Source organism: Aythya fuligula, chromosome 5 (assembly GCF_009819795.1).
Source record: "Aythya fuligula isolate bAytFul2 chromosome 5, bAytFul2.pri, whole genome shotgun sequence".
NCBI lineage: Eukaryota > Metazoa > Chordata > Aves > Anseriformes > Anatidae > Aythya > Aythya fuligula.
This window is the reverse complement of record NC_045563.1, coordinates 37,140,680-37,166,897: the sequence shown is the minus strand read 5'-3', so window position 1 is coordinate 37,166,897 and position 26,218 is coordinate 37,140,680.

Here is a 26,218-nt window from a genome sequence, read left to right as displayed (position 1 = left end):
CCACAAGAGAAGTGTCACAGAAATGTGAGTGTTCGTCTCCTGAATCCATCAGCAAGAGGATGTGCAGGACAGGCACTCCCTTCTGTTTTGCAACCCATCATTCACACAGGCTCTCAAAACACAGCTCTGATACACGATCTGTCTGATTTTCAGATTAAAGAGTGCACTATCAATGACTGTACTCTGCCACTGTCGTGGTTACCAGCGAAGGATTAAGCTTTACCCTGGTTTCTTCTGCTAAACACAGACCTTCTAAGAAGCTTCCCTATCAGCTTGCAGCTGCTTGTGCTCTCTAGTTCTTCAAGATATTCACGCTCACTGGGACTGCTATGGTGGGATCCCTGTTCTTCAGGCAGCAAATGCTGGCCACCGTCATAAGAAAGACATTTGCCAGAGGCCCTAAGAAAAGGACTGTGTGAGATTTTGCTAGGCAGCACCTTGCTTAAGTGCACGAACCTTTCTGACTCATATGCTTGCTCTGATTTTGAAAAGGATGATGCAGATCAAATAAAGTAGGAAACACTGCTTCCAAGGCAAACATTGCACATTTGCATTCAGGTTTGACCTCTGCCTTCCTGGAGGCCCATGTGACCTACTTAACTTTTTACCTTGCTGTTTCTTGGGAGACTGGATGAGCTGAGAGAGGAAATGGTAATGGGCTATGGGACTTTCTCACCTGCAGCCTGTATTTTCATCACGCAGCACCCTTCACTGAGGCTCCAGTTTGCTTTCCAAATGTTTAAAGGGTTGATTTGCAAAAATAATAATAATAAAAAATCTCAGGAAAACAATTATACTTTTATTTCTATCAAACATTTTGTGAGGAGGAGATCCTGTGTCTCCTCCCCCCCTTTGATAAAAGAGTTCACCATCACAGGGGTGGCAGGAGAGAGGGAGTGAAATAAGATACCTCCGCTCAGCTTGCCTCAATTTAATGAGCTCCTTTAGGCCTTATCATTCGCCCTCTGCTTTCCCCCATTGTGAACTTCTCAGCCTCATCTAAAAGAGCGTCTTCTTCTTCCTTTTTTATTTTTTTAATCGGACTCTGTTTGATCGGCCCTTTACCCTTTCTTTCCACAATCCCCCACATCACGCTGGAACTGGTACCAGTGGAGCATGTCAGCATGCCCTAGCAACGGGGAGATTAAGGGAACCACCAGCTCCCGAGGACGGGCTGGCTCGGACTTACTAATTAACTGCAGTGAAAGAACTGAATGAGAGCAGCCCTTTCTTCGGGGCAGAGAAGGCACTAGAGGTGGATGAAGGAGTTCAGCTAAAAGATTTCCCTCCCCCAAAACATGTGTCAACACTCAGACCAATCCTTTCTTAATAAGACTTTGTGTATGTGTGGAGGTTATGTGGATGGCAAAGGCTGACAGCAGTCAAGCTTGATGTAGAAAAACACAGGTGGGAGTGAAGTCAAGCCACCACCCCACCCCTGCCTCCTGTCTGGCCATGTCCCACTGCTGGGACACAGGTGTTGGGGCTGGTCACTGCCCAGAGGCAGGTCTACACGTGGCCTGGGGGGATGCTCCTGCCCCAGGCCCCCTCAGGCAGCAGCCTGCATGCAGCACTGCAGCCCACAGACACAACGCGTGTCCTCTGCACCGCTGGGCTTGGTCTGCCTGGGTGGGCAGCCGGGTGCGCTGCTGCTCTAATGAGAGGTGGCAGGGTTTGTACTGGAGCACAAGCAGTGCCCCAGCCCGCCCCAGTCCCTGCACCCTCCTGGATCTGGCCCCTGCCAGCAGTGCCCAGCAGTGACCAACAGGTTTCTGCAGGGCCCCTTCACACCAAACTGCATTAGGATCCTGTCCTCTTTTGGTCAGCCTTAGCCTCTGCTGGTAAATCTTTTCAGAATTATGAAATACTTGTGACACATCGCTTTTTTTTTTTCCCCAAAAAAAAAACAAACATTATTTTGTGTTCTTGCTGCTTCGGCGCTTTTGCTTCGGGCTGAACTGGAAGTGAAACTGCCGAAATCCCACAGGAGAAGTGCTGGTGGTATTTCTGGACGGAGCAGGAAGCAGCAGACACGTTGCCAGACAGCAACTTCTTGTAACAATCCAGCCCCTTTCTCTAACGCAAAAAAAAAAAAAAAAAAAAAAAAAAAAAAAAAAAAAAAAAAAAAGCTAAACTGGATAGATTTAAAAAACCTTTTCAGATTAGCGTTATTTCCAAAACGAGGGGACGCTCCTTCAAGTGCGTGGGGACGGGCCCACGCTGACGTGAGGCCGTGGTGTGGAAAGTGGGGCTGAGGCCAGGGCGCCCGCCGGGCGGGGGAAAGAGGAAGCCCGGCCGGCGGGAGGGCTGCTGGGCCCGCGGCCTTGCCCCGGCCTCCATTTCGCGGGGCGCAGCGCGTGACGGCCTGGGGAAGGGCAGGGGATGGAACTCTCCTTCCATCTCTGCTGCCGGCGAGAGACGAGGCTCCCCAAGTGCACGGGAACTGATGAAAACAGCGGCTTTGTTTTTCTGAAATAAACTGCCACTTGAAAAGGAAACTATAAAAGCCTCACTCAGAAAGCGTGGGTTTTCTGCGAAAAAAAGGCTGTGGAAAAATGGTGCTATCTTACAAAAGAGAGCTGCGCCTTTGCATATTTAGCCGTGGATCTGCTGGTATTAGAGACAAAGTCAGATTTTATTGCTTTTTATTTTTTTGAGCCCTGCAGCACTGACACAGATGAGCCACGTAATGAACTGCAGAATCTTTTTTTTTCTTGAGCACCAGAAGTGACTTTTTTTTTTTCTAACTGTATACTGTATCAGCCTTAACTTTGCTAACACACCATAAGCCACATACAGCATTTTGTAGGTTCATAAAACTTGCAATTTTTTATTCAGGTGTACTGCTTTCCAGGATTAATCTCTACAGACTTTTAATTGAATTTGTGTGGCCTGCTGTTGATTTCACCCTCTTAAAGGCTGTGAGACCTTGCCATATGTGTTTGTACAGCATCATTTCTCGGAGCAGACCTGTGCTTGAAAAATGCTGCTGACTGCAACGTGCTGGTGCCTGCAAAGGGAGCGCTCCAGGGATGCAGCTTCCCGAAGGAAACAGAGAAGGGTTAACTTCACTGAATGGTTGCAGAGTCCCGACTCTCCAGACCTCAGATGCTGAGAAAGAACATGAGACAATAATCCCTTAGAGAACGTGCTAAATAATTCAAGGCTAGTTTAATAAATAAATAAATAAATATTTTGTTGTAATAGTTTGGCCTTTCTTAATATAGCTTGGAGGAGCAGGATATCTGGCTGCTTTCTGAAAGTCCTTGTTATGGTATTTAATGAACCCTAGGGATCATTACACTATAAATATGGTTCATGTTTATATAGATGCATTGGGCAATGTATTACAATGCTAGGGGTTAAAAGTCATTTCCATGGATTCCCAACCAAGATAAACTCATCCACACCCCTGAGGTGAATAGTATTTAAGTCTGTGTTTGTATAAAGGAGGCCGTCAGACTTTCCAGCACCTGAAAAATGGTCAGGCTTATCTGTTATTTATCTCTCAGGCTTGGCTTTTATATGTAAATGTACCTACAGTGGCTGCAATGGATGGTCAATGATACCTCTGTCGTAGGGCTGGTCATTGCAGGCCAGATCTTCTCCACCAGCAGCAGCCATGCAGCTGGAGGGGAAATCCAGCCCAGCGCCTCCCCTGGGGACCAGGCTGAGAGCAGCAGCCATCTCGTGTGTGTCTTGAGGGAACTCTTCAGGCTGGTTCCCCTCCAGCCACAGGGACTTACCAGCAAGGGCTGGGCTGAAGTGGTAAGCTTGATCTAGGTAGCATATGATCTACATGATTATGGCTCATTTTAAACTGCTACTGGGCTTAGCTAGACTAATACTGAGGTAATGGAATATTCTGCATCTGCATGTAGCAGGATATTTTTAACACATATATGTGTGTTTACACACATGCGGAAATATAGCTGAGGTGACTCTTTTCTGAGAAGAGAACCGTGGGTTGAGACCAAATGCGGAAAACATTACACAGAAAAGTGTTGGAGAAAAAAAAGGAACAAAAAAACCCTACACCTCACGTGTAGTAAAAGTGACTGTCTGTCAACAAACAAGGAAAAATCTCACAGGCACACAGATCAACCAGTGAAATGAGAGACCAGGGGAGAGAAACATAGCACTTTCCAAGGGTGAAAAATCACTGTAAAATATCAGACAGGCACTGAGTAATGTTGGATTGGCCTGCTGCAATGAACGGGGGCAAAATCTGACTGCTGGTGGTGGGGTTTGGTCGGGACACCAGGCTGGGAAACAGCTCTACTCCTCTGAGGGGGGAAAGTTGATTTTTAACCATGGCAAGTGCTCGAGCCACTCATTTCAAATCTGTAACATGCCGTTTAGTAGCTACAAACATCAGGCTGCTTTTCCCCTGTGACAAGCAAGTTGTTTCTTGCTTCCACCTTATTTCCATGTAGCCCACGGGCAAGCTGGAAAGCTTTGGACTCCAAAAGCAGAGAACACTTGAGCAGCATCAAAGAGGCAAGATGAGTGCATGGCCGTCACTCCATGTGCACACCAGGGCGCACATCTTGCTAGCAGCTTCCAGAGCTGCCTGCTTGCTCCTGCCTGCTCTGCTCATCAGCGTGGAGCGGCTGAGGTGTGTGTGTGCGGCTGCTAAATGAACATTAATTCACATTACATCACCTGGGAGGCTGGAAGTCAGCTGCCTGGTTCCCCACATGGGGGATGTGAGGCTCAGCCAAGCTCCTTGGGCGTTACTTTTCTTTCTTCCTCATTTCATTTGCTGTTTTTTCTTTTTTCCTCTTTCAATATTTGCTTCCAAGAAGGGATTAGGTGTGATGGGTGTGGGGCGGATTGCTCCGACACTGCTTTGTGAAGGAAAGGGACCCGTTCATAGGAGAGTTGTGGGTTGTTTATTAGTAGCTTGCATGACTGCAGAAATCCCAGAGCAATATGCGGGGCACCAGGCACATGGTGGCTGCGCACAATTACCCTCCGCACCACGACAGAGCAAGCCCAGACTCAGACATTAATGTGGCTCTGAGGACAACACTTCATTCCACATCTCCAGTGGAAAGCTTTTATAAAAAGTCAAGTACCCACATGGGATTAGAGTAATAATAACGTCTTGCACTTTAGCATAAAAAATAGGGTGTGAAATCAAGCGGCTGATCAGTGGTCACAATTACTAACACATTGAATCCTCAGCTACTTTATTCCATTCAACAAACGGAACTGTTTTGATGTGGGCTCTACCAGAGACCAGGCACATAGTGCTTCTTCTTGCTTTTAGCAACAGGAAGTGTGGAGCATCAACAAAATTGGCATTTTACTGTTACAGGTCTGTGGAAACTGCTTGTCCGGGTGGCGAGAGGTGCTGGAGAAAACCCCACAACCCAGCCCCGAGTGGTGCCTGGAGCAGCTCACAGCTTGCTCTCTGTGGGCTGGGGAGTTCTGCAGGGAGGAAATAGCTGCAAAATCTCATTTTTATCACTGAACTCAGCAGCTACGCCTCCGAGTATAGCAATCTGACCTATTTCACCAGTTGTACACACCAGTTTTACACCGGCGTCAGTCCTGTGACGTCAGTGGGATTACTCCATCCCTGCATAAGATAAAAATCAGGCCCAAAGAACAGCTTTGCTGAGGAGGAACATGCTCTTTTGACATATTTCCTAGTCCAGCCACATTTACAAGAGATCAATCTCATGTTTGTTCTTTTTACATATCAAATCATTTGTCTTTTGGGAGTTCTCAGCTCCATCCACATGAAACCTTGAATACTGCCTCACCTACTATAAGATCCCAGTCAAGGAAGGACCAAGTCACAATGACTGGTGACAGCAGCATGCATGACCTCTATGATACCAACACCAGAGCTAGTGAGCTGGACCAGGAGCCACCAGCGTGAGGTGGGAGTGCAGAGAGGTTAGCAGGGTCAGTGCCTCGGGTACCATTGTGCCTTGTCCCTTCCTGGTCTGTCCCCATAGGGCAATGCTGAGACCCCTCAGGGTGACACTGTGAGGCGCAGAGGTGAAGCAGTATAGAGCTCCCAGGAGACAGAGTAGCAGGAAGACATCTGAAGCCTTCCTAGTTGGTGTCGTGTTGTACTGTATGGTCTTTCCTGCTTTTGCCTTCTAATAGAGTCATTGTATTTGTTTTATCTACTTTGATTTCTTTCTTCTGATTTTCCTGATTGTTACCTTCAGACCTTTTCTTCCTGTTCTGTGTTCTTTCCTTCAGACCCTCTAGATCCTCTGTGGCTCGTTTACTATCCTGCATCTCTTCCTGTGCTTCCTTCCACTACCACGGTCACATATCTCCTTCTCCTCTCCTTCTCAGCTCACCCTGTTCTCCGGTCTTCACTGCTGCAGTGTTTCCTATCATATTCTCCCTCCATTCATGTCTCCTATCTGTCAGTGTGCATATGGATCTTCAGACCTCTTTTGGGGATGCTGGAAACCAGGCCAGCAGAGTCTCTGGAGCTCTTTAAATGAAGCAGAAGGTGAGATTGGAAAGATGGCCAGAAGCAGAGAGAACGTGTGGTGTGAAATCAGGGAGATAAAACCTTTTGTTTTAACTGATATTGCTGCCAACAGCAATCTGGTCTACTGCTGCCAGCAGATAGGTGTGCCACCACACCTTAGTAGACAAGCCAAGGGATTTTCATACCTCCTGCCATGAGGATCTGGATAGGCTGTAAAGGCAGTTTAAACCTAAAGCCATTATGTCTGTTGACTACCCCTTACACAAAGCTATGCTCAGAGATCAGTAAGATTGCAAAACCAAGCTCCTATATTTAGAAAAGGCCAGGCTTATGCTGCTGGTGAAACATGAACCCAGTGCCTGCCACGCAAGCGTTAGAGCACTTTCTTGCCCAAGACCCCGCAGGAAGCCGGTTGCAGTGGGAAGCCAGACAGCACAGTGGGGGCTGGAGAGCACCCTCCCGCCCTTACCTCTGCCTGCCTCACCGGCCATCCTGGGCTTCAAATGAGGCAGAGTCTTGTAGAGCAAGTAGTCTGTGATCACGTAATTACAGACTGCCACGATGCATGTTCACAAAAGAGCTGAATTAAGCCCGAACAGGCAGTTACAAGCACTATTACATCATTAGACTAATCGCTCCTTGGCTGGTCATGAAGGACCTCATCCTGTTCCCACTGAAGCCAAAAGACCGTACCTCTATCGACTTGAGTGGAAGCTGGCTTGGGCTCGCCCCAAGGCTCATTCACGGCTGTTAGCTGCTAGTTGAGGCTGTACCCTTAAACACATTAAACTTTTCATGCATAACTCATGTACCACACCTAACACTTGCACTTTCATTCAAGTAGAGACTTCAGCCCCAGTGCTGTGGGTGGTGGAGTGTGAGGGGAACTTGCTCTGCCGCCACGCTTGCCCTACCTGTTCAGCCTGTTAAGTTGTACATCGCCGTCAGCCACTGCTGGCTGCTGAGCAGGAGGTGGAGAAGGTCTGCTCCGTCTGCTCCTGCCCTGCACAGCCCACAGCCAAAGCCGTCGTGGCCGCAGCAAGCCGATTATGTCTGTTTTCCCACCCTGGTGCATAGGTGAGAGCAGAGAACCCTGGCAGCCATGTTGGCATCAGCTGCGACATGGTGGCACAAGATGGCAGCCACGGGAGCTGAATGGGGACGTGCACCCTCGCGGCGTTGTGTCGCAAGACCAGTGCCGTGCTCCTTTGGGCTGAATGGCAGCTGTGCTGCAGGTTACTTTCCCAGAACAGTTCTCGTTACCTTCACCATATCCCCGACCTATCTGGCTTTATAGCTTTTGGAAACTGGCTGAATGTCTGAGATCTAGAGAGGAGGCTTTGGTGGGTGATAACCTAAGTGGGTGCAACCTTTATACCTGGATGCATCTTAACATCAACCCTCTTCTTTGTTTTTTTCCAAATATTGCACACAGTCATTGGAATTTTCCTTCACTACGACCTCACAAGTGGCCTTTTTGTTGCACCAAGAAACCGCTTGCCATCTCTGACATCTCTGCCCCTGTGGCTTACCGTGCTGTTGATTTCAGGGCTGCACACATCAAAGTGATGAGCACATCCCTCATTCCAGGGACAGAGCAGAATTTGTCACTTCAAACAAGTTGTGCACAAAATGCCCAGTTCAATCATTGCCGTGGACAAACTAATTATTCCTCTATCTAACAAGCCAAGGACACTTTTCCTGTTATTTCATCTCATGTTTTCCTTTGTCTAAATTAAACTGATCTGGTTTAACTCTCTTCTTGTATCACATGAAATAACTTCATCACTTCGTTTCTGTTTATCATGAAGAAATGGATGAGGTAATTTTATATTGCTCTTCATACTGTGATGTTGAACCATGGGCTTGAATGTCAGTGTTTGTGGATACATTTGACACACACAGAAGAGGGGGGAAGAGGACCAAAAATAAAATAAAAAATAATAATAAAAGAAAATGAAAGGTAAAGGAGTGGAAAGGGCAAAAGAGAAACTCAAATTAAAAACAGAGAAAGCATATGTACACCTATGTGTGTATCCATATACTCAGGCACACACACTCACAGTCACCCAGGCACACATGCTCTCACAGTCACCCAAGCAGACTGATATTAAGGCAGTTATTCAGCTGTTTCTAATACATAGTACAGAAAAAACTCGAGCTGGAGAAATATTTTGTTTTAACAGTGAGTCATCCATGAGAAAAATGTGGGTGTAGGTTATGGGAGAGGGGGCTGGGGGAGATTTTATGAAGGCTTATTTTGTAAACCCCCAAATAGGAAGGTGCATAAAGTTGATCAAGGCACAGAGCGAGTCCCTCCCTCCCTTGCGGACATGACAGAAGGTAAGAAGGTAATCAGCTCCCATTGAGAGCCTGATTGTGCCATTTGGGCCAAGGCCCTATGCTGGATCTGTCCTGCCCTGGAGGGACCTGCAGGGATGGCAGTGGGAAGGCTCTGGGCCAGCCCTGCCAGGGCACCCCCAGGCACAGCCATGGACACTGCAATGACAGCCAAGCCTGGGCAATGCCAAATGTAACAGCTATGCTTTACCTGAGTGTCAGCAGCTCTTGAGGGCCCGACTGTGCTGCTGGAGACGTCCTTCAATCTGGAGTAATTCAGATTTACTTCGCTGTCAGTGAAACCAGGAAGAGGCCCCAGGGCTGAGGGTTCCCTTCCAGCCCCCTGATCAGCACAAGTACCAAACACACCAGGAACCATTGTCCCAGCACATCCGCAGCCAGACTCTCAGAGGCTGGGAACCGTAAACACGTTGTCAGGTTGTGAAATGCCCATTGATTCTCAGGACTGTAATCACCATGGGAAGAAAAGTGGCTATCGCTTAGGAGCAACAGCCTGAAGATCAGGCTTTCTCCCTTGGCTATCTTGCAGTTTTTCTATGGGAGTTTCAATTCTTATGTCCTGGTTTTCTCACCAATAAACCCAAGTGACTAATAAGGACCAGTCTTCCCAGGAACAGCTGAACACTATTTGTGGATATTGCACAGAGCATTCATGATGGCTAATGTTTTTCTGGTGGGTGAAACCTGCTGAGATCCAGAGCTAATTATTCCTTGGTGTGATTCAAGGGGGTATGGCCAAGAATAGCAGCAAAATGAGCAGCAAAAGACTTACCAGGAAATAAAGTGTAATGGTAAAATCTATTAGAGCATGGAACTGGCTTCTGGGGAAAAGGCAAGGGCTCCATTCCTTGGGCTAATTAAAAAAGATACCACCAACAACACCTTATAGGCAACAATCCTCTTTGCTTCTTTAGGATGGACTATCTAGCTGAACAAAGAGGAGGCTGATTCCTATAACTCTGCTATACCTGTGTGACTGTAGAGAAATGCTATTTACTCTAATTATATTATTCCTTGTATACACCAGGGTTAGTGAGAGAGAATTTCTCTGGGTCTTTTCCGTCTGTTAAGTTCCATGGTTTGTGATTCACTTTAAAAAAACAAGGGTGGTTGAAAAAAAGAGTTGTTTTCAGCTGTGTGGTGATGAAATACAGTAACTGAAAATGCTGTGGGTTTTGAGGTTGGATTTTGTGATTAAAATATTGTTAGGTTCAGGATAGGATTGGTTGGTAAAATGAGTTACAGTAAGACATTATGCTTTCACCTCTAGAAAGTTGAGTTCAAGCCCTGTTTAAGATCACAAAACCAGTAAGTAGTTCAGGATGATTAACAGTTTCTGAACAGGACAGGACAGGAACACCCAGGGGCTGGGAAGGTCAGGTTGGATTCCCACCATGGAGGCCCTGGCCTCAAGCACAGGAGGGCACTGCAGGCGAAGGCAGACCTCTGCTGGCACGGAGACAAGGGGGGCAAAAATCACTGCCACAGGAGATGCTGAGGGTCCAGATGAGGGCTGTGTGGCCATGTGGTTGCAGTGGGCACCACATGAAGCACATGTCCTGCATGCCAGTGGTAGAGGCTCAATCCTGTTTTGTCTCACCACCTCAGTCTATGACAGCAGGCATGGGCCACACTACTTCTATAAAACAGTGCAACAATACAGACCGCTGTGCATTTCTTCCTATGTGAGGTAACCAGATTGATCCTTAAAACAATGATGCTCCTCAAGATTCCCATTTTGCAATTTGTTTATGTTGAGCATCATAAGCTGCTGATTCAAACAGCCAAGCTGCAGAAGAAATGTTGCCAGGAACCCTATCGAGTTCATTTCCCCCCCACGGTTTCAGTTTTAGCCTATCTCAACAAGATGTGTACTCATCAAATACGCAACTTGCAGACATGCAGGCCAGAGAGCTGTAACCAGCTTCGATGCCCTTCAAGCTGCTAAATGGAAACCAATGCAGCAAGCAGATTTGGGCCTCTGCTCTCGAGCAGCTGAGGCCAACCCACTAGCCAAGTACTACTTGCACTTGAAATACAGCACAGATAGGGTGTAAGTGGTGTATCATCACTGTTCTGGTGCTGTGCATTTACCCTAAATGCAATTAATGTGGTTACTGTTAGCAGAGAGTTACAGATCTACTCACAAGTTAATAGCTGTTAAAATCTTCTTTTCTAGTTGTCTGGAAATAAAACTGAACTTTTTTCATAGCATAGTATTAGGTATTTTCTGTTATTTCTGGGATTTTGTAAAGTACTATCAGAGGGTTTTTTGATTTGTTTGTTTGCTTTTTTTCCGTAATTTCAGTGATTCCTAGAACAAAACAAATTTTATCCAATTTGAACTTGAGTACTTCAGTGAAAGAAAACTAAAATGTTTTCTTTTAGCACTCACTTAGCAAACAGTTCTAAAGTTTATCTGTGAGCTTGGTTTACAGGGGGAGCTACAAACATTCAAAACCACAACATGCTTCCAAAGTGTTTTAGAGAGCTGGGTATTATTTGATCCATTTTATAGACTGGTCCCAGTTGGTGCATAGAACAGAGCCCAGCTCTAGCCCCATGTCCTTTATGGTAACCATCAGCCCACAATACTATTCATATGAGCTTTTGACTCTGCTTAGCTAGTCAGGAATTCAGAGGTACTGCACTTACCTTTTCTCGAGTAAAGGAAAACCTAGCCTTAGGTTTGGGATAACCCAAAATGCAATTAACAAATTCATTCAATTTCTGCAGTAAGAAAGTATCCGGTTCAGTAAGGAAAAGTGTGACACCTCCAGAAATCCTTTTTAATGCTTCCTTTCTTCTGAGGAGCAGAAACATACTGCCCTAGAAAACTTAAGTATCTCCAAGATTTGGCTTTAGGAGGAGCCCTGGAAAACCAGCAAATTCAGGTTCATCCTGGCAGAGGCAGTGGTTTCCAGTGTCCTCATTTCCCTACAGAGACCTCCTCATTTCTAGCAAGGGGGCTGTGGTGCAGAAGCTCCTGATGAGAGCTGCTGTGACAGTATGTAAGGGGAGAGTCATCATGTGCTCCCAAGATGACTCCCTGAACAAGTGCAAGAACAAGTGCTGTGTTTCTGCAGCAGCTGCCATCTCCAGATGGATTCAAGATATGACTAAAGGAAAGCTCATTGCAGCAGCCTAAGTCTGCTGGATCTGGAAATGTGGGTGGATAACACCCCATTGAAGGGCAGTGTTGCAAAACTGGGGAGTCACATTGCCCTTTCCATCAGAACGATTCTCAGAGCGTCATTCCCTAGACGTTTGCATCACTTTTCCTTGCACTCTCCCAGGTTCAGTCATTGTTTTCCCAGCGCTCTCCACGTGGCAGCCTTGCACAACACCTGTGAGGCTCCTTGGGAAGCACCCAGGCTTGGCCGCCAGCAGGTGAGGGCTCCCAGGGGAGCCCTCGGCCTAATCCGGCAGACCCGTGGCTCATCGGGGCAGCAGCTTTGTGTCCCTCTTAAATATCAGAGACGTAAAACGCAAGTGCGTATGTCACAGCGGAGTCAGAGCAGCCCACGCATCCTGCCAAGAGAAGCACGGTGTCCCCACGCCGCCCCTGCCCCGGCAGCCCGGGGCCTGTGCTGCAGAGCAGGAACAAAACAAACCACTGCGGAAGTGTGGTTAACAACGCCCGGCACGACGCGTTCTCGACAGCCCGGCTTCGTGCTGGGGCGAGCCGGTGGGAACGGGGCGTGCTGCGGCAGGCAGGCCCTTCAGGCCGGGCCCTGCCCTGCGATGATGTGCAAAGCGCGGTGGCTGCAGGCACCCCAGCCTCCCCAGGCCGCCCTTCAGCCTTGTGCCCTGCTTCCCCTGCTCGTCCTGCCCCATGGCCCCCCTGCCATGGCCATGGGTGGCCCTGGTTGGCAGTGGTAGTGGGGTGGAGGCAAGGAGCCTGCCCTGGTGTTTTCTGCCCATAGCAGGAGGGCGGATCGGAGCTAGGCGAGGTGGGAGCAGCCATCACGTGCTGCTGCAGCCCCCAGAGGGGAGGGGAGGTGGGACCACCACCATAGCTCTCATGGCCATGCTGCTTTGTTCAACTGCAGTGCATCCGTGCAAGCTCATGTCACAGGCATGTGAGCTAAAAATCTCTGATGGGTGCTGAGTCACTCAGCACTAAATCAGCACTTCATATTCTGGCACAACTAGATCCCCTCACGGCATTAAGAGCCAGGACAAGCTCCAGCACGGAAGTATTTGGTGCAGTCATTTGATCCGCATCCATCTATCTCACTGTAACCCCAAGACACATTCCAATTTCGCAGGAGATATGAAGCACGCACCTCAGAGGAGCACAGTGTGGGTTTTGGGGGCGTGCAGGCAGCGTGGACAGGGCATGGTGTGGGAGCAGCGGTGATCCACCTGGTCAGGATCCCAGCAGCTATGGCCCAGCTGCATCACGAGCTCTGCTTTGAGGCTGTGTTTACTTTCTTGTGTGTGCAGGTCTAACAAAAGGAAAAGCAAAGAGATGCCTTCTTCGTGAAAGGGCCGGGGCTAAGGAAAGCCTTGCACTGCTTTCTCCCGGTGTACTAACAGTGTAAAGAAAGAAACTCCTTCAAACTTTTTAAACTCGCTTTTTTTTTTTTTCTTTTTCTTTTTTCACTTGAAAATACCTCAAGGGGAATTCTGAATACCTCCCTGCTTGGGCTTATTGGTATTTATATTTGAGCTGCAGAGTAGTGGAGCTGTGTGCATAATTGATTACTGTTCCAGGCAGATCTCAAATAAAAAGAATTTGGTTTCCTCATTAAATGGAACCTTCTCTCCCCCCCCCCCCCCCCCCCAAATAGGAGCTCTCTATTCGGGTATTCAGGAAAGCACCAAATGTTTAATCTGTTCGTTTTTTGTTTTGTTTTGGTTTGGTTTTTTCGTCTTCTTTTTTTTTTCTTTCTTCTTTTCTTTCTTTCTTTCCTTTCCTTTTTTTTTTTTTTTTTTTTGTTTTGTTTTGTTTTCCAAGAGTTTTGTTTCACTTAGAAATTACTAAAATATAACCAAACCCTTGAAAAATCATTCTAAAATGAAAAACAGCATTTGGATACTGCAGCACTTAAGTGTGGCAATATTTCTAAGTATTTTTTGCTGAAGCTATTTACAAATACAATGCATTTTTTGTTGGCCTGAAGCAGCATAGAATCAATTATTTACGTGAAGTAATGTGCCCAGCTCCACTTGAGATTGTTCTTTCAGTGCAAGTGTATTCAGGTGGCACTCATGACAAACGCTGCCTTGGCATGGGTGGAAGCAAAAAGAGCTTTGTTTGATCAATGTTTCACAGCGTGGAAAAAAAAAAAAAAAAAAAAAAAAAAAAGACAGCGCTAACTTCCCTCTTCTGTTGCCAAGGCATCTCCTTGGGATGGCCCGGAGAGGCAGCCGGGGGACAGGGGAATTCAGTTTCCATGACTCATTCATTCCTGGGCTGCTCTGTGGAAACAGCCAACAAGTGGTCGATTGGTGGCAATTGTCATGGAGAGTTTGTGATGTGGATACTCAGACCATCAGCATATTGCACAAGAGCCATTCAAGAGCCTTTCCTCTTCAGGTAAGCAAGACCAGAGCTGTCTCTAAACCTGAAAAACCCCACCTGTGTTTCTTAACAAACCCCCATCTCAACCACCTTTCGGTGTGTTGTTTATTTAACATTTATGTTTTATGATAGTTTTATCAATAATGAAAGTAAATCAACCAAACCACTAATGAAATAATACAGCAGGGCCAGATAAGTGTCAGGGATGTCAGGCAGAGAAAAAACAAGCTTGCTTCAGAGGAGGAATATTTCAGAGACTACTGTGGGAGAAGACATTTTAAAATTATTCAGTGTTCAAATCAAGTCTTGCTCTAAGCTTCTGCCTGTGGCACATTGCGTTCTCAGTGCTCCTCAAAGTGCATAAAAACCACAAAGTATGTTCAACAAAATAGAGAGTAAGAGTATGCTTCAAAGAAACACTTTAAGCTCCCTACACTTGTTCTGGGAGGCTTCCCGCAGTCCCGTGACACAGCTGGGTTTATCTAATGCTCTGTCTGAAGGGGCTTTATTTCTACCAGATCCCTTTTCCATCCCTCCCCTTGAGCCAGGCCTTCACTGAGTCAATTTTTCCCTATTTGCCCACTATAAAAAAAAAAAGAAAATCTCTTTTTTTTTTCTTTTGTTGGGTGGCTTTCAATCCCCCTCCTCCTTTGGCAGCAGTAAAGCTTTATAGGAGTATAAAGGGCCAGCCTAACTATGGCAAGTGTTCAGAGCATCTCTTCCTTGAAGTTCCAGCTTTGCTTTTTGCAGGGCTAGGAGACACCTTTGATACGTGGCAGCTCCCCCCGCTGTTGTACTTGCATTCAAGGGTGCGAAAAAAGCAGTCATGCACCAGGTGGTTCCCATGCACATATTCTCAGTGTGCCACACTCTGCAACAACAACAAAACCTTTACGCATTGCTGAGGTAGCTCTCACTTGTAACCTGACGGGTTAGTCATACCGCCACTGGAGATGCACAGCCGTGATGGGAGGGTAGGGAGCCAGCAATTTACGAGCACAGTGAGAGCACAGTGAGGGTGCAGATACACAGTGAGGATGCAGATACTGCCCTGCAAGGTGGAGGCCTCTTCTCTGAGCCAGCTCCCACCGGGCTCATAGGTGGTGCCTGCATGCAGCCCTTCAGAGCGGCACTAATCCTGCCTCCTGTCCTGAGCAGCTGGGGCAGTGCGGGAGACACCAAAAAGGTATCCACAGAGACATCAGTTTGAACCAGGCTTCTCTGCTGTTCTCTCAGTGGATTCGCTTTGTTCGGGCAGATTCACCAAAAAAGTACAGCACAGGACCAGTGGCCAGGGTCCCCATGCCACCTCACTTTTCCACACAGCAAGAAGTGGCACCAGCAGAGAGCTTGGTCATGCTGGTAGCTCCTGAATCCTGCTGCCCTTCCTAGTTCCCCAGATCCCAATGACAAATTTGGACATCTCAAAATGCTCCAGAGCACAGTGTGGGCAGGGGGAGGCATGCTCCACTGCCCTGGGTCACAGCATGGCCTGGCCCACTTGTGCCCTGCATCGCCCCAGGAGGTTGTGCTGGGCCTCAATGGGGGCTGTAAAGGGACACTTAGCATCCTTGTGCTGGATGGCCCTCCTCTTGTTGCTATGCATGCATTCAGTGTTTAAATCCGGCTTCATTTCCCTCTGAAAGCTCGTCTAGCAATCTGAAAAAAAAAAAAAAAAAAAAAAAAAGCATTTGTTTTCAGAACAAATTTGTGGCATTGCAAACTCCAAGCAGGAGCAGGCTCACTTGTGCTAGTTGCTGTGTGAAGGCAGTTCACAGATGAATATGGCCCCATATGATCTTCTTTTGTCTGAGACATAAAGCTGCAGCTCCAAAAGGCTGGTAATCTTTTTCCATGGTGCTATCCAGGTCTGAAATAAGTGGGGTGTGGTAAATCTGTGCTGACGTAAATGAGAGAAGGTGTTTTGAAGAACCCAGGACAGGGAGAACAAATTAAAACCAGAGCAGTCTGCTGAATATTTCACAAGCAAAGCCTAGTCTATTTTCTGTTTCTTATTTTCGTGATTGCTGAAATTCCCCTCATCTTAAATTAAAGAGATGAGGCCAGGAGGCCAGAGCCAGCGTGGTTTGCCATGGTGAACCAGCAGAAGCCAAATGAGGAGAGACAGTGCAACCATGAACCACCCATGGCAAAGATTAGGGTCTGAGGATGCAGAGATCCGGCTGGATTGACAGCTATCCCCTGTCTGGTGTGGGATGATCCCAAACCTCACAGCCAGACACAGCTACAGCTGGGTCAGTTGGGAATGGGGTTTGGTACCAAATCACTTCTCTCCTGTTTCGGGCAGTGACGGTGTTTTGGTTTGGGCTTTTCTCCCACTCTCAAAGTTGTGGAAAGCTGTGGACCGGACTTTTTCTACTTGCCAAGGACAAAAACCTCTTCCTCTTACTGCATTCATTTGCTAAATAGCATGATTGTCTGTCTGTAAGAAGCATTTTGGAAAAAGCTGTTTGGGCTTGATTTTTATATTCCTCTTCCTGCAGCAAAGCATCTGCAAGTTCAGTACAAGCAGATCAACAGAGTCCAGCACGGCGAGTAGCCTAGCTACAGACTTCAGCTTGAGCTCTGAACTACTGAGGTTTTGAATGATGTCAGTCTGGTCTCTTGAGGGCTGCTGTTGTCATCAGATAGTGAGGTTGATAAGGCACATGTTATGATGAGGCGTACTGTTGGGTTTAACCATAGTATCGTGCACGAGGTGCCATGAAAGCGGTGCATTTCCTGGTACAGTACCTTGATAAGGCTGCCTCTGCTTCATAGGTATTTCCACCACACTGTCCTGTGTGTTCAGCACGCAACAGATTGCTGACAACCCGAAAGACCAAACATCGCAAGGGTTCAAAAATCCATTTCCTCTATCACAAACATGTTTGTTTGGGACTTTGTATTCCTTTTCCTGATCTCAGTTTCACTCTCTTTTTCTTTTCTTTTCTTTTCTTTTCTTTTCTTTTCTTTTCTTTTCTTTTCTTTTCTTTTCTTTTCTTTTCTTTTCTTTTCTTTTCTTGTCTTTTCTTTTCTTTTCTTTTCTTTTCTTTTCTTTTCTTTTCTTTTCTTTTCTTTTCTTTTCTTTTCTTTTCTTTTTTCTCTTCTCTTCTCTTCTCTTCTCTTCTCTTCTTTTTTTTTTTCTTATTTTTTTTTTTTTTCTTCTCCCTTTCCAGACTTTTCTTTTCCAGGTCTTTCCAGACCTTTTTCAAAACTGGAAAAAGCAGGACCAGAAACAGCTATTCAGAGCTAGACAAAGTACAGCCACTTTCTGGAGCTGGTTTTCTGCCAGTCCCTCATCCCCTGCTCTAGTTGGGAAGCACCTGAAATCCAGCAGAGCCCATGGGCTAGAGGTCCTCGGCTGGATTTGGAGACCCCAGCCCCCACCAGCACTGTTTTTCCCACTGCTCGGATGCTCAGAGCCAAGCTGTGGTTTCTTCCCCTCCTCCCATTCTACTTCACATTGGATATTGTGGTTTGTGCTATTGGCAGACCAAATGATAACAGCTCAGGACCAGTTCTGTGAGTCAAGGAGCACTGAAAGGGAGTTTGTATCTTGCCTTTACCTAGATTTTGCTTTTTCATCATCATTGATTTTTTTTCTTATGTACTTCTTATTTTTCACTTAGATGGAACTGGGAAACCAGGCAGGCTGGATTCCTGACCACCCCTCATTTTCGGTCATGGGGAAGAACAGATCGGTCTTAATCCCACCAGAGGGACTACACGCAACAGACAAGCTAAAACTGAAGTGACCCATGCTTCTGTCAGCTCTGGCCTATTCACAATTTATCTCCACATACCAGAAGAAAGGTGGAAAAAGTACATTTTAAAAACCCTGATTATAGAAATTATAACATTAAACTCTGCTGTCTATCAGTTTTCAATATGCCAATGAAAAAAAAGCCCATTTCACTACCTAAATACGTCCTCCAGGACCCAGTAGGGAAGTATAACACCTGTGTGAAAAGAGCAGCAGTTAATGTGGCAGCAAAATCTTGAGCTGACAAAGGCAGTGTGTACAAACTGTACAAGCCCGCAGCCCTGTGAAGAGCGGTAAGAGGCTGGGTAGGACGGCACTCAGAGCAATGCAAGGGCGTTGGGTTTTTCCATCCCCCAGAGGAGATGAACTCAGCGTAGCCTTTGAACTTCTTCAGGCCTTTTAGAAAGTAACTCATTGCGAGCTTTTCAGCACATGGAGGAGAGGAGATGCTGGCTGTGCAAAGAAGGAGGGAGGCAGAGCTGGGGGGGCACCAGGCAGGAGCAGAGCTCCCCATTTGGACATGCTGGAGGAGCTGGGTGGGCTTCCACAGCTGGAACCCACCCCAGACAGGCTGCTGTCTGTCACTTTGCTGAGTTTATTGCTGTGATGACTTGCACATTTTGAAGCCCATCTTGTGTTCCCTGCTGTCCGTCCTGTAGAGAAAGCATCAAATGCACTTTGTATCTGATCTGAACTGAGAACCCCATCTCACGCCCTCTGACGTTGCTCACCCATGCCTTGCTCCCGCCTTTTGTGGTATTAGAGGCTTAATTGCCTGTAGTTTTATCAGCCTAAGTGGTTATAATTGCTAATCATGTTGCACGTGACAACATAGTCATATGCTGAATTAGAAAAAATATTGAAAGAGCAGATAGAGGTGACCTAGTAAACATTCTGTGTGTCAACCATATTTTTACACCAGTTTTGATGAGGCTTCCTACAAGGATTGTCAGAGGACATTAAGTATCACCAGCCAAGCTATTGGAGTGAGAAGTATGACAGGCCAAGAATCTGCACCAGATTTAGACCCAGAGTGATCCAGCATCCCAGAGAGAGGATCACCACCTCCTCTTTCTCAGGGCAGAACCTCACTCCACAGTGGTGGCCACTGGTGAGAAACATTGGACAACTTAAATTGCAAGGGCTTGGCAGAGCAATTCAGAACTGTGGAGCTCACAGCAAGAGGCCTGAGGACCAACACCAGGACAGCAAGCAAGCCAGCTGCTGCCACAAAAGGGAGATGAACGTTTGTGATGAAAATGAAGGGACTGTTTCTTCTTCCCCTACACACTCGCCCTTTGGAAGTGAGCTGATCAGTGAGGTCACAGGGCCAAAATCTACAGCTGATTTTTTTTTTAAGGCTGGATAATTTTATGGCCACTGTTAAGTGCTGTAATTTATGTAAACTAAGTTAATGATAAGTGGAAACAACTTGACTCATGTTTAAAAGCCTGTGTTCCCTGGGGACAAGGATGAGCACTTCTCTTTCAGGAAGGAAAGCTAAAGGGCAGGAGCAGAGCTTCTTCTGAATGCCTGACAGAGGGGCAGCTGCCCAAGGATCCTGTCTGCCTTGGAGCATGGCACTCCAATCAGAGCTACATATTCCTACATGCATTCCCATACATGCAGCTCAGCAGAGATAAATTCCCAAGAATTTCAAAAAAAAAATCAAACAAAACAAAAACAAACAAACAAACACAAAAACAGAGGAAGAACAGCATCAATGAGAGCAGAATCAGGATGAAAATGAAAGTACAGGGTGGTTTAGGATACCCTGTGCATGGAAGAGATACAGGAAGAGAGCAGTGGAAAGGTTTGGAGAAGCAGATTCCCTGAGACCAGGCTGATGAAGAGTGCAGCAGGGACTTTATCTAGAAGCTGGGCTCTAGTCTTATTAGCCAAAGGGGATGGGGCAAGAAGTTAATGGCTGTAAACCTCACGAGGAGACATTCGGGTTAAATATTAGGTTAAAGAGAAGTTAGAACAGCCTGAGCGGTGAACCACCCTGACATGGGACCGCTGTGGAAGCATCGGTGCTGGAGACATTCAAGGCTAACACAAGTCAACTGTCTGTGCCGGAGAGGTGGTTTGGGGATAATGAGATCAGTCCTGTCATAGTTAAGAGTGAAGGTCTAGATGACTCACTAGAAATCCCTGCCAACCTGGATGATACACTGATAACCCCACGGGCCGCCTGTCTCCAGCCTCCATCACGAGACCGCTGGCCTCCTCCAGCTGCCTGCCCTCACGTTCTCCCAGGCTGCTAGCTTTAGAAACAAACTTTCAGATGGTTTAAAAACATTTCCAGTTCTGTTTTCATTCACATATAAAGTGTTTTGCTGGTCAGAAAAGTGCCAGAAGAAGGAAAATATCTTGGTCAGCAGATTCAGTCTATGAATCCAAAGCCGCACCACCTAAATTTAGAGGAAAATAATTTTCTGCAGTTCTCCTAGCTGTTTTGGCTGTGCAGCTTCAAGAGAGGGTGAATTAGATTTGTTCGTAGCTTTTCAGTCCCCTGATAAATGTATAAGTCATGGGGAAAATAGGGTTTATTGTAAGCATAGCACACAAGACCTGAGGCCAAGAGAAAATAAGCAGGCAACCTCTTTGCATATTTTTAGTACTGTCTCTTTTCCAAGCAGAAGTGCACCTTTGCACCTTTTACTCTCTCATGTTGGCCTTGGACATAACCTTTCTTTGTTTCTTGTGACTGCAATGGCTTAGTAAGCCAGGACTTTGCTAGTGTCCCAGATCCCTTGCAGCATCTCCGGAGCTGAGAACACGGTATATTCTCTCACTGTAGCTATAATCAGGGCAAACCACGATGGCTCCCACATTAGACTGCTTGAGAAATCTCTTTATAGCAAACACAGCAAGAGCTTCAAGAAATAACTTCATTGGTGTTTGTTCCATATAGTTTAATGTCTCCTTAGGGGCCGTGGCTACCATCCCAAACAACATTTCTATGGCTTGCGTGGCTACATCCTTTTCCTGTGAATCAACGTTGGCATCTGCTCATCCAGAGCATTCAGGAGAAATATTTGCTGTTGCCTGGAGACTAAGACAGGAGAAAAAGTATCGGGAGCCCTAAATTATTTTTGCAGCTCTTCCTCTGATCCCGTGCCACTCCCAGACAATCCCCTTCACTTAGCAGTTGTGTATCTTGTGGGTTCTTCAACCTGGGGAATAGGTACAGTTATACTCGCCAAGTGCCCAAAATACTTGAGAGTCCTCCCAGGCTTTCACGTGAAAGGAATCACGTAGAAGTATAAAATACATCTTCTACATGGGCCAAAGGGACTCTGCCCATCTTTGTCAGCGTTGTCATTACTTGCACTTGCTGTCCTCTCCAGGAGGGAGATAAACCCTGGGGAGACAGAAGGATTGCACTAAAAACTGGCCTTTCACATCGCACCAAAAACCGCTGGAACATGTGGGGGATGAGGGAACTTCCTTCCACCCAGAGGTGCAAGAAAACTCTGGAGCTGGCAGTCACGTGTTGCACACAGCCTCACAACCCACAGGATCCCGCATGGAAAAATTTCACTTCCATGTGTTGACTGAGTTAATGTGGTGGGGTTAGTGGGCGGACATAAAATGAAACTATGAAAAGAGATTAATTTGCAGCTGAAGCCCAGGCAGGGAGAATGCCGGTCCTCTGTTTGCTCAGAAAATGGCAGTTTTCTGAAAGAAACCCAGTTGAAAAGAAGAGGTTAAGGCAGCGGTAGTAAAAAATCAAAACCAGGGAAAAAAAAAAAAAAAAAAAGCAAAAGTTAAGAAAAGCCTCTCTGGAAATTAAGATGTGGAATTCAAAACATTTGCAGGATAATAAACCCAACCGAGCCCATAAAGCTGCACCAGCCAAAAGGAGGTCTGTTCTGCCTACGAGGAAACACGAAACCGCGTCATGCCTGGCAGCAGCCGCCCCATAGTCCCGTTTCCTCCCCGCTTTATTGCAGAATTGTGCTGCTGGGTGCCCTCGGCTATGTTTAACGCAGCGTCTGTTTCCACTCTAACCCCTTCGCTTTGGAGGGGGAGGATATAAATCAGCTGTGGAGCTGCCCACAGGGCTTAGTCACAGCAGGTATTGGTTTAGGGTGTCTTAGAGGAACTTTTTTTTTCTTTCTTTCTTTTTTTTTTTTCTTTTCTGGAAGTATTCTAGGGAATAAGTGCAAGCTTTGTGGGGAACAGGCATTGCTTCATGGGCCAGAGTCTCCAGACAAAGGACATTTTACATCACCCGCCAGAATCATCTTCTAACGTTTTGGGCTGAGCACAGCCCCAAGCACAGGGCGCTGTTCTGCAGGTTCCCAGAAGATGTTTGCAGAGTCCCTGCCGAGCAAGTCTCATGGTCCTTCCTGGCATTCCTGGTCCCAGGACCATGCTGGAGCCATGTCTGGACATATGCTGGCCGTGCACCTCCTTCCTTCCCAGCCTCCCAAAGCCTCTTGCTCCAGACTCAAGCACAGGCCGGATTTCCCCAGCGCTGGCCACACAAATTGTAGTAATTAGCAAGTGTAAAGGGCACGCTGTGGTTTTCACATGTATTACTGCATCTTACTGCTCATTCATATCCTTGGGCACGCTCATCAGATAGCATCCAGTCAGCAATGCTATCCAGGCCTTTCCCCTAACACTGCTGTTTCAGAGGCCCACTGGAGAGATCCAATTCATTAGTGTTCATGCATCCAACCACCAGCAGCTGAGCCTCCAGACTCAAGGCAGTACGGCTTCTCTCACCCTTCCAGCCCTATGTTGTGTGGACCTGATCTCTAGCTCTTCCCCTGCTCCCCATCTCCAACCATGACCCCTTCAATTCCTGTCCCACTGCCACATCTTGGCCTGGCACGGCCTGGTTTTCCTTGTGTGGTTCACAACAGCAGCTCCCTGGCCCATTTTCAGACCATGCCCTCCTTGTGCAGGAGCCATACGGACTGGAAGTCCAGGCCAGCTTTTAACAGTCTTCCAGGTGTATTTCTACTCTTCTCAGTTTCTCTGCTAGCTCTTGCCTCTCTGCCTCCCCTCTCAATTTTACTATTATGCCAATAGGGCAAATTCTGTCAGGACCAGAAAATTTGAGCATTTCAGGCTTTTTTAAAATAGTATTTTACTATTACTTGCAACCCTGGCACACCACAAACCTATCTATAAGTGATTTGAAGTAAGGGTTGGCCTAAACCAGACTGCAACATTCCCAATTACCTTCAAAAACAACAGCAAAGTAAGCCTATTTTACTTTGCACCCCTCAGCTACAGAGGCATTTGGGAAATAAGAAGGCCTCTGTTTCTGCAGCCCCCAGCTGCAAAACTAAAGATGTTTTGGTAAAAAAGCCACAACTGGCCCATAGCAAGAGAGTAGATGGTGTGGTCACTGGGACACCTTCAGCTGCGTAGGAATTAGGAAGGAGGGAGGCAGCTACTGGAGTGGGATCTGAGCCACCTGGAGCTCTGCAGATCAAAGTCACCGTGTTCCTCCTGACAGAGGCAGCTGGCAACGGCAGCCGTACGTGCTGACTGCAATTTCCAAAGACAGCCAGACGTGTTGAAGGTGGATAGCTCTAGAGTCACCTGACTCCAAGGCCAAAAAATAATAGCTAATGCCTGCAGCCTGAAGGCATGAACCCAAGTTTCTCACCAGGAGAACACAGGGAGCATCCATGAAGCACATGAGCAGCCAGCCAGAGCCACTGCAGGATCCCCCTGTCCTGCAGTAAGAGCTGTAAGTGCAACCTGAAAAGTATACCAAGGCACCCTCTGCCATGCCACCGCATGTGGGATAACAGGTATCTCATCCTCATGGGTGCTTCTCTCTGCCCTCGGACACCAGGCACTTCAGGACCAACCGTGCCAGCACACGGGCCGGCCCCTTCATCCTGGCCACTCTGAGAGTCCTGTGCAAAAAATGAATGAGCCAGAGCATGGACGAGCCCTCAAGTCAGAGGAATGTGCCCCTCGAAACCACCCTTCCAGGAAAGGCTGTTTACTCTTCCAAGCCTTGGATAGGGTATTACAAACACACGGCCAGCTGCTAGGGGAAACATGCTAACCTTAGGAGAAATAGCACAGACAACTCATCCACAGCACAGCCGGACTAGCTGCTGCCATATACCTGAGCCACAATGAATGCCAATGATCAGGCAAATCCCCACGTTGCTGGAGGCTCTCATGCGCACACTCTCTCTTATAAACTATTACGGAAAGTAAACTTCTGATAGTGCCTGCTCAGCTCTTCTCTGTTCCCCATGTGGCCTAGCTCAAGGTTAGTTTCAAAAAGCAAAACATCAAGTGACAGAGCATTTATCATTGATAAGCTCATAGAAGAAAAACAGTGCTGGCATCCCAGAACCAGTGCCCTAGAAAGACAAGGGAAGTATATGAGTACCATGAGCAAAGACCTACTTTCAGCACAGCTTCCCAGTTGCTTGTCTTACCACTAGCACCCTGATACTAATACAGCTATTTTCTTCATCAATTATTAACTGGGCAAAGACTATTTGTTTGAAGAGCTGCGCAGAAAGTCCAAAGAGGAAGCGAACAGTTTCAAGCCCCACATGCACACCCATGACAGGCGTGGGATCCTCTCCAGATCAGATATGCCTGGCTCGTCAGGGGCCAATGGCTCTGCTCCCAGCAGCTGGGAAGGAGGCAGGCCCGAGCACTTGCTGCAGCTGGGCACGGGTCTTCCAGGCAGGGGCACATCTCTCACGTGGGGCCTGGCTGCTTTCACTCGCAGGAGGTATAGGAAGACCGCTGAGCAGCACCGGGGCTGTGCCCAAGGCTCTTCTCTTGCATGCTGTGCGCTAGTTACATCAGCATCTGCCAAGAAAACTCCCCGTGCAGCTTTTGTACTGCTCATGGGAACCAGCTCCTACCAGCCACACTCTTCTTCCACCATCTTTCCTCCACCTAGCTTGCCTTTATTGCCAGACCACACAAGAAAGAGTGTTGCACAAAGCCAGCAGCAGGGAAGGTATGTCGGTGTAAGCCTTGAGGTATCCTGCAGCTTTTGTTTTGCAGGAACTTTTCCAACTTGAATTAGGAAACGTCTCTCCTTAACGTTGAGGCATGTCAAGACAACTGAGCAAGCCGTGGTTCGGCAGCAATATTCCACCCCTGATTTGGAAGAGAGCTGGAACAGCTTCAGATGAAGAGCACCAAGCTTTCTCCAGAGGAAAGCTCAAAGGTGAAAAAAACAAGAAGGGCACCGTGAGCAGCACTGGCAAAGAAGTGTTCCTAAATAAAAACACAGGTTTCAGGGATTGTTTTCTGGGATGTTTCTGGGATTGGTGACCGATGTTCCAACAGCTATGGGGCCCTGAGTGCCATAGCAGGATCACTTGTACATGCACTGAGACTTTGCTGGGGGCCCACATCCTTCTCCCTTGCAAAATGCCAGACAGCCACTCTACCACAAAGGCCCAACACCACTAACAAGCTGGGCCTGATGTTTGGTATATTCACAGTTCAGTATTGCCTTAGAACCTCTCACAGGACAGCGCAGGCTGTCCTCCAGGGGAAAGGGGCTGCTCCTCACAGCAGGAACAAAAGCCAGTCCAAAGCTTGAGCTACACCAACCAAAAAGAAGTCTGCAGGAACTGACTGAGCAACTCAGGATGGGGGTAGGATTCCCTAAGAGACAGAGAGGGTTAGAGGCCATGGGACAAGCCACACCAGGTGCTCGCTGACATTGATCTGCACACCCATGTGCCTGATGGGGCCAACCAGCTCCATCTGTGAGGTGCAAAGGGTGCCTGAGCACATGGTGGGCATTGCAGGGGTGAAAAGGAGAGAAGTAGCTGCATTTGAGTGGTTCTCTAAAACCAGCGCCTCGATTTTTGCAAGTAAAACCAGCTTCACTTGTCAGTTTCTTGAAAAAACTTGGGGTTTATTGATTTAAACTGCAAACAGTCGTTACAAAAGAGATTCTCTTTTAAATAAACTCACACAAAGAGGAAGAAAAAGCAATGTAGTGAACAGTAACAGGGGAAAAAAATTACATTCATTATTCTCTTTGTGCCAGTCCCGTTCACCTCGGCAAGGAAAACTCCAAACTTGGAATACAGAAAACGCAAAGACAAACTGTATTTGGAAT